At 38.6% G+C, this 12117-nt stretch overlaps 1 pseudogene; it reads right to left on the bottom strand.

Annotated features, from left to right (window-relative positions):
* Positions 1 to 6951: 6951 nt before the first annotated feature.
* LOC121792291 lies at positions 6952 to 11106 on the bottom strand (annotated as a pseudogene).
* Between the last annotated feature and the right edge of the window lie 1011 nt (positions 11107 to 12117).

Below are 12117 nucleotides of genomic sequence, written 5' to 3'. Positions count from 1 at the left end.
TGGAGGGTGAAACCACTAGTTCTAAATCAGCGGATGAGGAACCTGAATCGCGCAAGCGTGCAAGACCCGATCCAAAAGATACAGTACTAAGACGTGGTAATAGAGTCAGAACACCAAAAACATTTGGTCCTGACTACATTGCTTTCATGTTGGATGAAAAACCAACATCGATAAAAGTAGCCTTTTCTGACCCAGACGGGCTGCATTGGAGAGAAGCTGTTCAAAGCGAAATTGATTCAATTTTGCTAAACCACACTTGGGTGTTGGTAGATCTACCTGAAGGTGCGAAACCTCTAGGTTGCAAATGGGTACTTAAAAGGAAATTTAAGGCCGATGGAACAGTGGATAAATTTAAAGCCCGACTAGTAGTAAAGGGTTTTAAACAAAAGGAAGGACATGACTTCTTCGATACCTATTCACCTGTAACAAGGATTACATCTATACGAGTGCTTCTCGCTATTGCTGCATTGCACAATCTTGAAATTCATCAAATGGATGTAAAGACCGCGTTTCTAAATGGTGAACTAGAAGATGAAATCTATACCCGAAGGGTTTGTAGTACCTGAACAAGAGAAAAATGTATGCAAGCTCGTAAAGTCCCTATATGGATTGAAACAAGCGCCATTGCAATGGCACTTGAAGTTTGATAATGTGATGTTATCAAACGGGTTTAAAATCAACGAGTGCGACAAATGTGTCTACATCAAGAGCACTAATAACGGTCATGTTATAGTGTGTCTCTACGTTGATGATATGTTAATCTTGGGTAGCAACACTCAAGTAATTAACGATACAAAGGTCATGTTAAAGAGAAACATTGACATGAAAGACATGAGTCTAGCCGATGTAATCCTTGGAATGAAGATTATAAGGACGAATGATGGAATCATCTTAACACAATCACATTATGTTGAGAAGATATTGAATAAATTCAAAGCCTATGATGGCGCGCCGGTTAAGACTCCAATTGAACTCGACGTTCACTTGAGCAAAAACAAAGGCGAGCCCGTTGCACAAGAAGAGTATGCACGGGTCACCGGGTGCATTATGTATTTAACTAATTGCACTCGACTCGACATTGCTTGTGCCGTGAACAAGTTGAGTCGTTACACGAGCAATCCAAGCAAAGAGCATTGGAGAGCTCTTGTGAGGGTTTTGAGATATTTAAAACATACTCAAAATCTTGGGTTACACTTCTCGAGATACCCCCGGTACTTGATGCCAATTGGATATCCAATAATAGAGACTCACTTTCAACAAGTGGATACGTCTTTACTATTGGGGGTGGTGCTGTATCGTGGAAATCCACAAAACAGACATGTATAGCCCGATCAACAATGGAATCGGAGTTCATTGCCTTAGATAAGGCGGGTGAGGAAGCCGAGTGGCTTAAGAACTTACTTGAAGATATTCCATGTTGGTCTAAGCCAGTGCCACCAGTGCTAATCCACTGCGATAGCCAAACGGCTATTGGAAGGGCAAACAATGGTTTCTATAACGGTAAGTCTCGACATATACGTCGACGACATAACACCGTGAGACATTTGATCACAACTGGCGTGATTACAATTGACTATGTGAAGTCAATAGATAATCTAGCGGATCCGCTAACCAAAGGGTTAAACCGTGATCAAATGAATAAGTTGCTAGAGGGAATGAGTTTGAAATCCACAAACTAAAGAATTGTCATAGTGGTAACCCAACCATGATGACTGGAGATCCCAAGAACTTGGTTCAAAGGGACAACTAAGCTATGAGAGTTCATGGAAAAACCCTCAAACTATATCTATTCCCTAGAGAGCAATAGAGTGTTGGAGAACTTGCCTAGTGGTAAAGGTTAAGTCTATGACTTTTAATGGTTTTTAAGGATCTCAAAGAGATGGAATTCTCAAAGAGACCAAGTATGTCAAGGTACTTGACTAAGAATCACCTATGTAAGTGCGAAGTGTGGTCGCTTCATAAAACGCACTTATGAATCCAAAGTGGTGTCCAAGACCGCAATGGACACAAAACGTGAGAACGGATGAGGTTGAGGTGTTTAAGCGTTAACACCATTGTCTCGGTGCACGCCGTAGGAGATTAGTTCAAAGCATCGCGCTACTAAGCCGCCTGTGTATCCGATGGTGTCGACTATGGAGGGTTCAAAGTCAACAACTACCTATCCTTATGCTTATATGTATCTCTCGAGGGTTGAGCTTGTGTCTGCATGCATATGCATTTGGCTATTTCCACTCATGTGGGAGATTGTAAAAATCATGGATTAAATATGCCCGGTCAATGGATTTTGACCAAATAATAAATGTGACGAGACATTTAATTTTGTGAAATTAAATGATATAGTGTCGATCTACATTTTACGTAGATAAATGTAGTATATTCACTTTCTCAAATCCGATTTCCGGTGAGTGAGAAATAGTGGATTAAAGTTGGGCATAATTAACTTTTAATTAAAGCTTGGAGTTGGAGATTAGGGAATAATTAACTAGTGTTAATTATCCCACATTGGAGGATTAACACATCTTTTAATGTGTATAAATTAAGTGACTTTATGTTACTTAATAATTATAGTGGACCAAGATGGGTGAAAATGCCCACACGCGCGCACACGCGGGCCGCGGGCCTCTGGCCCGGGCCCGATCCCGATCCCGATCCCGATCCCGATGCCGATCCCGATCTCGATCTCGATCTTGATCTTGGCAATTGGTCTTTGGGTGGTCTTTGGGCTTGGTGCTTGGGTGGTCTTTGGGCTTGGTGCTTGGGCCAAACTATTCTTTTTAGACCACCGCCGAGTCAGCAATCCAAGTGGCTTGACACGTCGTCAAGCGAGGCACAGTCACGGCTGCCACGTGAGAAATCCACACGCTCCACACACGGGTGGCACACTCCAGCCACACGCCTGTAACCGACGTCGGTTACGAATTGCCATGATGAGCCTTCAATGGCTGGTTGACCCTGCATGGTGGCTTGGCCTATAAATAGGCTAGCCATACCACTGCATTAGGAGACACACATACAAGCATTCTGCATCATAATCTCTCTCCCTCTCTCTGCATTGTCTTTCTGTCGAAGCTCTGCTCTCTCCTCCACCCCGTTCGCCGGAGCTCTACTGATTGCGGTGCTGCATCAATAGAGACGTAGCCGTTTTACCTTTGGGGACGACACGCCAAACCGAAGAGCACTACCGGGGCGTATCTCGTCTTGCGGGAAGAGGCCTCCTCGACTCGGCTAAACTTAGTTCACGGTTACTGTTTCGAATTCTGTAATTTTCTTTGTAGTTCAGTTTCATCTTCTGTATTTCTTCTTTTGGGTTGTATTACGCCCGGTTTTGTTATCTCTTGTAATCCCCAGAAACCAACAAAATGTACCTCGAGTCACTCTATGATGGCTAATTTACGATTATGAATTTGAATCGGCCGTGACTAATTATTTGAGAAGCAGTTAAGAGGTCATAATTTTCCCTTAAGAGTCGGCTGAAAACGTTATGGCTGCCTTGATTTGTAGAAATAATTAAAGAAGACGTCATACAAATGAAACCATTTTCACCCTAGCAAATATGTGCACCAAAATCATATTCTGGATCCGCCACTAGCCTATTAGAAACATCCTAATAATAGAACATTAGCATGGTCAAAATCATTCTTCTATCCTAACTAAATGTGACCGGCTATAACTGAGAGATTAGAGCATCCACAACCGTGCTCTTGCCAGCGGCACGGTTGTGGGCCCGGGCGGTACTATTCATGCCTGCTCTCTGGCAAGAGCACAACACCCACAACTGTGCTCTTCCGCAAGGACGAGCACAATTAATTTAAAATTCAATTAAACAATAACATTTCCATAATATTAAAATTCATTTAAAAACCACAATAAATATTACAAATGATAAATAAAATTAAACATTACATAATTAAAATCCTAAAAATTAAAAAAACCACTACTCGTTGCCGAATTTCGTCCACATGTGGTTGATTAGGTCTTCTTGTAGTTGATTGTGGATTCGAGTATCGCGCATTGTGTGTCTTGTCTCGATCCTCTGGCCAACCGTCGTATGCTCGCCTCGGCGTGGGGGAGACCTCGCTGTTGAGCTTCCGGCTTCGTCCTCGTCGTAGAAGCTAGTCGCCCTCGGCACGATGTTGTTCGTAGTATTCTTGTTCTTCGCGCTCCGCTTCCGCCATGAGATGAGTGAAATCCATTTGATGTTTTGAGTGAAGGTTGAATGTGTTGATAGTTTGTATAAGAATTATGAATGAGAGATGAATGAGAGATGAATTGATGTGATAAATGAGTGATGAATGTGTGTATTTGTAGATGATTTTGGGAAATAAAAAATAAAAAAAAATCAGAAAAAACTGGAAAAAAACGACCATATTTTTGGGATTTGGAAATTTTTTTTTATTTTTTAGCATTATTTATAATTAAATACCGATTTTTTAAAAAAAAATTTGAATGCAACGGCTACGCCGTTGCCCAATCCCGTGCCGCCACGTGTGCGTCCGCTGGCACGGACGTGCTCGATACATCGAGCAGCGCCGTGCCAGCGGCGCGAGCGCAGCGGCGGCGACCCTTCTCCTTGCCGCTGGCACGGACGGCGGTGGCGACGACCGCCACCGCTGCGGATGCTCTTATAAGTTTGAATGTCGTCGCCACCGCTGCGGATGCTCTTATAAGTTTGAATTTCATCGATATCCCTTGACACCATTTGTTTTAACAAAAACTACATAATTTCAAAATTTATTATACAAAATTAATTAATTTAATTGATATTTTTTTTTTGGAAAATAGGTGGTGGAGGGCATGTGGAGACAGGCCTAACAGGAACGAGAGTAGGAGTGGACACAAGCAGCTCAGAAAAGGTGTGGAAAAGCTTTCAAGCCATTGGAGACATTGCTTTTGCCTATGCCTTTTCAACTATCCTGATTGAAATCCAGGCAAGTTTCTTTTTCATTCCCAATTATTTCAATCCAACTTAATTACGTAACTATATAACATTTCTTCACGTTAATTTTGCTCCTAAATATCAAGATGTTTGATTACATTATAGTACCTACCAAACCTATATAATTTCATGTGCTGTCCACATGTATTAAATTGATTTCTAGAGGTTAATAAGTCAAAAACATTCAACATATTCGGCTTCATGATTGAATTTTGTGTGACTCATGTTTCTTTATCTTTTCTTTTGGTTGTGAATGGTACATTTGTTAAGGGACATTATTTTGTAAAAATAAAATTTAATATGGAAGAAGTTCAAAAATATTATAAAGTGAAACATACAAAATAGGTGACACATGTCACCTGTAGCTCTCATATCTGTTATGTACTTCCAATAATGGCAAATATACAAATTTAAAGATATATCCTCATTCACTGTCATGTGTTTTTACCCAAAAATAAATAAATATGTACCACACACTTTACAGCCTATACAATAGTCTTTAATTAAGATTCAATATTTTTTAAAATTTGTTTTTTATATGGTTTTGGAGGTGCCGCAATATGAATATTTTATTCAATATTTGAAATTTAGAAACCGAAATTATATCTCATTTAAAGATCATTTGAAATACTAGTAGGTTAATCCTAGAGGCCAATTTTTGGGAGACGAGTCAAAGAAACGATCAATTTTATATGGGATAATTTATCTCAATCTTAATTACTCATCACATTTTCAATAATTATCATTCATTCCATTAAATGAGCTTCGAACAGGACACGCTGAAATCTCCACCCCCAGAAAATGTGGCGATGAAGAAGGCTTCTCTTGTAGGTGTGTCAACCACCACCCTTTTCTACGTCCTCTGCGGCTGCCTCGGCTACGCCGCCTTCGGAAATGACGCTCCCGGTAACTTCCTTACGGGATTCGGCTTCTACGAGTCCTTCTGGTTGATCGACTTTGCCAACGTGTGCATCGCTGTCCATCTCATCGGAGCCTATCAGGTAGCACAAAAGAAACTATCGTCCTTTAAAAATAACAACTACTTCCATTTTGGCCTGTCCCTCAAAATTATGTACTGACTTTTTTATTTTAGGAAACATTTTTCTAGCTAATTGTGCATTAAAATTCGTTGCGTTTCAATTTGCATTGAGCAGATAAATAGACACGATAAACAAGCAGGAGCAGATAGGAAGCTCGGTTCGGATAATTTGCATTGAAACAACAGAGGTTGGGTTGATGTTTTGGACTTCAGTAAATTTGTATGTATCACTTTGCACCACCATCCATGTAGTAGATTCTGAAAAACAACTACTCCCTCCGTCCCGGATAATTAGTCACACTTTGACCGGACACGAGTTTTAAGAAATGTAATGAAAAATGAGTTGAAAAAATTAGTGGAATGTGAGTCCTACTTTTATATATTAGTTTAATAATAAAATGTGAGTAGGAATGAATTAGTGGAATATGAGGTTCACTACCAAAAATGGTAAAAAGTGAAATAGGCCAAATTATGTGGGACGGACCGAAATGGAAAAATAGGACAAATTATCCGGAACGGAGGGAGTACATATTAGTGATAGGTCATAAACTCATAATAATATAGTAAAAGCATAGAACTGTCTCTGAAGAACAAAAAGGAACACGAGTTTTAAGAAATGTAATGAAAATGAGTTGAAAAAGTTAGTGGAATGTGAGTTTCACTTTTACATACTCTGTCCCATTAAATATGCAACATTTACTTTTCGGCACGAGATTTTATGTAGTGTTGTTTTGTGAGTTAATGAAGAGAGAGTAAAGTAAGAGAGAAGAAAAAGTAGAGAGTATTGTTTCCATTTTTAGAAACGTTTCATTTTTAATGGGACAGACCAAAAAGAAAAACGTTTCATTTCTAATGGGACAGAGAGAGTATTAGTTTTATAATGAAATGTGAGTATGAATGAGTTAGTGGAATATAAGATCCACTATAAAAAATGGTAAAAAGTGAAATTGGTCAAATTATGTGGGGCGGACTGAAATGGAAAAATGAGACAAATTATCCGGAACGGTGGAGTACATATTAGTGATAGGTCATAAACTCATAATAATATAGTAAAAGCATAGAACTGTCTCTGAAGAACAAAAGGAATACCATGATATATAACAACGATTTAGGGCTTCCATTTCGCAAATTACAAATGCCTGAATCAGACTTTGTGCAGCCTCAGTCTGCTCGGGAGTCCCGGAGATTATGATCATGGTTTCTGATGCTCCGTCTTTAGGATCGGTGATGGTAACTTCTGCATCTGAAATCTGACAAGAGAAAACACAAAGCACAACAAAAATTCAGTAGGTGTGAGCTCTAACTTCGTCCTACGAGCCAATTCATCTATCCAAAATATACATGTATATATAGGATAATAGGAGAATGATCAAATAAAACCATCCTAATTTTAGTAATGGTACACGGAATTGGTGGTGTGCAATTGGAGCTTTCATTTCAAATCCAGTGTTTCCAAATCCTCCAATTCCGCAATTTGAATTTCATATCAAAAGTAGTGGAATTCCAAATATTTATTAAATTACACACACTGCACACATTCACACACACACACTTACACACACGCTGCACACACTTACACATGCACTGCACACATTCACACACACACACACTGCAAACATTCAATTTTTTAAAATTCAATTCCATATCAATTATTTCGTTTTGCCAAACAAAAGATTTGGAATTGAATTTCATATATTCCAATTCCGTATACCAAACGGAACCTAACCTAAACCAGTCTAGCCTATAGATCTTGATCGTTGGATGATCATAATTGATCATTCAATGGAATTATGCTATTTTATGCTTTGTTGAGCATAAAGCAATGCATACCTCACGAATTTGACTCAGGCATTCCCCTTCATCTCCGTAAATAGCAGGAAAGCGAAGCTTGGAACAACAACCTCCACAGTAGTGCTTGTGGTAGCAGGTTGCTGATCATCATGTGGATGGAAGCCGCCTACTGGAGGAAAATTAATTGTTGGATGGGGGAAATGCTTCTTCTTCAACCTTGATGTTATCTCTGTAAGAGCCTCTTGAACTGCTCCATGGTCTCCTCTAACCTAGAATTGCATAGAACAGAAGCAAAAATAAAGGTTACATTTACACAAAAGCCCTACTCTCCATCAAGTAGATGGAACTGAAGATAAGATGGGATGTCATGCATACCTGAACAACTTCCTCATTTTCCGATGCATTCTTCGGAACCTGGTTTTTACTCAGAATGCAGATGTAAGCTCCAGTTGACTTTCTCATTTCAGAAATCACTGAACCACTTTTACCAAGAAGACATCCTATTTGATGAGAGGAGACAAGGAGTTTTGCAACCAAGCTTTTATCCTTGCTTACTGGTGCAGACCTAAATATTCTTGCTTGCACTCGAAGAACGCCATCTTGTGCGGGAGACACTGCATCATCTGGGTGCTACATCAAATATAGAAATCAAACATCATTTTTCGCCTTACATTTATTACAAGAAAAGTACAAGGAAGGAAGGAGAATGTTAAATGTAAAAGATGTAAACAAAAGAAATAAAGAATCAAAACCATACAGCAGGACCAGATATGGTAATGATGCCATCTTCTGTTTCGCCTGTACTAGCTACGACCTTGATATCACAGCCAGATTCATGTTGAAGAGCCTTGATAATAGAACCTCCCCTTCCAATTACACCACCCACCTTTTCCTCATTACACAGCACCCGGTAAGTTATAACCACAGGAAACCTATCCGGCCGAGGAGCACCAAAGGAATGAGACGACGGGCCAACAGGCTTGTTGACTGGGAAAGGATCCCGATACTTAGGAATACGCTCAAGAAGTTTCTGGGAAACAGATAGAAGAGCTTTCCTGATGGCATCATGAGTACCAGAGATCTGCAAAAGAGAATGAGATGTCAAAATACACTCAATTCATCAACCCTAAATCTTGATCTTACTCATGGCTTTATATCTCAAATTTGCCTAAATGGCATTCATCGCATCATGCTGTAACTGACAAATATATTCAAGTACATTTCGCACATATATGCACACAAGGGAATGGATGCACTAAATACAAGTACCTGAACCAGGTCATCAGAAGAAGATGCACAAGAAGGCACGTTATTCTTTGGGAGAATTTGTATAACCGCTCCACTTTCAGATGTCATTTGTTTCATCACACTGCCAGATCTTCCTAACAAACGGCCTACTTGACCAGGGAAGACAAGTAGCCTAACATGTGAAAACGGTCTTTTTCTTTCTTCTTCACCTTTCTTTGTCCCAGCCGTGGCCATTCTATTAAATACAGCTAACAAAGCTCTCTGAACAACTGAATTTTCTTTGTCCTTATCTAATTTAGAGTGATCGACTCGAACACCATGCTCTTTGTTGCCATCCCCATCTTCTTCGGGGTTCTCACTAGAGTCAGGGATTTTAGTCTCCCTGTCTTCATCCTTAACCTGCCCGCTTACCATTTCCTTAGCTTTATCTAGAGCTGCTATAGTTGTGACTCTTTCATTACACTCAGGGACTTTTTCCTCAACGCAGACTTTTGCTCCAGTCGCTTGGCCTAGTTGAGATATGATGCTGCCATCTTTTCCAGTAATGACGCGAATTCTGGAAGCTGGGCAAAATACTCTTATAACCTGTCTAGTTGATGCATTAAATGGTGCAATATCAGAACCTAAAGCTTCTGATTTCTGGAACTTCCTTCCACTTCTTACCTCTTAGCAGGTGTAACTTGAGCTGACATCCCTAAGATTCTGTCAAGAGAATAACAGCTTCCGTCAAGAATGTTAATTACATGAATTTCACAAGAGACAACTATTGCAAAGACAACAATGAAATGTAGAGTAAATGAAATTTGATGGTTCATTACATTACATGTTAAGGTAAGATCCTAGTTAAATAAATCAGTTTATGATTTAATGCATCTGCTAAGTTGTTTCACCAAATATCTTAGTAAACGCTAAACGACAAAGAATATCTTTGCAACGGTTAGACATTGATGATATCGCTACGCGACAAAAGAATGATAACAATGTCAAATGGCCATATTGTTCGAAAAATTCAATAAAGTTCCAGGATGTATGGGAAACGTTATTACGATCTCACAACATACAACATATAGGCGCAACTTAGGGATTTGATCACAATTGCCATGATATCGAGCAGATTGATATACCAGTATTTCATATAAATCAATTATTTACCATTCTTAACAGCTTGATGATCCTCCAACACGTGATCAAACGAAACACGCTTCCGCTATTTTCAACGACACCGGATAAACACATTGCATGATAATGTGGGACTAATCGAGCGTAAATGGCCTTCCTAGAGCATGGCCAAGATTCTAGCCTAGCATAAACATTTAGATCAACTGCAAAACTAAACACAAAAGATAAATAAAAGAGGATTCTAAATCCAAACTTGAAAAACTAAACTGAATTTTTCTTATAAAAGGAAAATTAATCAAACAACTCGCATGCAGCTTTCTACACAATATGCATTCTTCCATCTCTTAAAACATTTCATACTTCATTCACCATATATATCTTGAATTCCCTCGGAAACGCACAATTCAACTGAAAATATGAGTTCAGCAGCATCAAATACATCAATCATCAATGGCCCACAGGTTGATGAACATGCATTAAAAAAAACTGATCTTCCAATTCAATAAACAAAAATTCAAAGAAGAAAAAGAATAACGGCGTCTAAGCATTCTGCGTTTTGCAGGCAAAGATCTGCTCCAACTGAACAAGCAAAGGCAAACGCAATTTAGGTTTTTTTAAAAGTTTCTAAACACTAGAAAGTAGCGAGAAACGCATGCTGTTCCGATATCCAAAACACATTCTCATTTTTCATGTTTTAAAGATTTGACGTTATGTTGAGTGATCAACTCTTGCTTTGGTCTAAAAATTAGGGCTTTATAAATTGGGGAAGATTCGGATTTGACCTTGACGGCGAGTGGTGGAAGTCGACCATTAGTTACAGCGAATGGTGAGGCAACGCGACTGCGAATGAGCTGGCTTTATGAAGACGGCCGGCCGGAATTGCGATGAAGCTGGATAGGGGCTGTTTGGTGCAGCCGGTGGTGGAGAGCGGAGGGATGATGCGGCGCGACGACAACAGTGAAGAAGCTAGCATTAGACGTGAGTGATACAAACAGATATATAGTGTTTTTTTGCAAGGCATTTATTACTCTTTGCCTCAAACGATAGTTGGCAACTCAGATTTTGAATAATGTAGTGTGAATGGAAAAGGTTGAGTATATTTATTCTGCTCTATTTTAAATAGAATATTTTTTACTAACATGACATTTTAATTGAGAAGGAATAAAGTAAGAAAAAAATGAGGTGGTGTTTTCATTTTAGTAAATATGTCATTTCAAATGAGATACTCAATAAAGGAAAATATGTCATTTAGAATATGAGGATTGGAGTAATAAAATGTGAGTGAGATTCATTACCAAAAATATAAAAATTGAACAATAATTATAGAAGGATGAAAAAGAATTTAATAAAAAATTTATAATAGTTTCCGAATAAAACATTTTATACTACTATTACTATTTATTAATAATTAAGTTGTATCTAGTACATTTTATTTTGTATGGAGTTATTGATTTAAGTTTAAGCGATCAAATGCATATTTTTTTTTACAAAATACTAGTAGTATTGTTCAGTATATATTAATCTAGGACTGAAACTAAATAACTAATATAAATGGAACAGTTGAATTTATCTAGCTTGAGCTCCGGTTAGAGCAAATTCATTTGGGAATGGCGATAAGAAAATTGAGAATTAGAATGTTATACACTTTTTTAAAAAAAAGTATATTTATTATTTAAGAAGATAAATAGAAAATATACCTTCGAGCAATATACATTTTCAATTCACCTCTCTTTTTATTGGAATTGCTCTTGGGCCTTGGCGATGGTAATTGTTGTTTATAGAGCAATTTTTTGAATCTGGGTGGCCTGACCCAAATCAAGCCCATCGAATCTTTGAGCATTTTAGAGGGGCTAGCCCAGCCCAACACAAGGCCCGGTGAATTTTTGTCAACGCTACAGAACAAATACATTATTTAGAAAATTTGTTTTATTAGTTGTAGCATTTGAAATTTAATGGATGTTTGTTATGAAGTTGGGCTTAATTT

This window comes from Salvia splendens, chromosome 1 (genome assembly GCF_004379255.2).
Source record: "Salvia splendens isolate huo1 chromosome 1, SspV2, whole genome shotgun sequence".
In the NCBI taxonomy this organism is placed as follows: domain Eukaryota; kingdom Viridiplantae; phylum Streptophyta; class Magnoliopsida; order Lamiales; family Lamiaceae; genus Salvia; species Salvia splendens.
The sequence above is the reverse complement of the archived record's forward strand: the minus strand, read 5'-3'. Positions and strand labels throughout refer to the sequence as shown.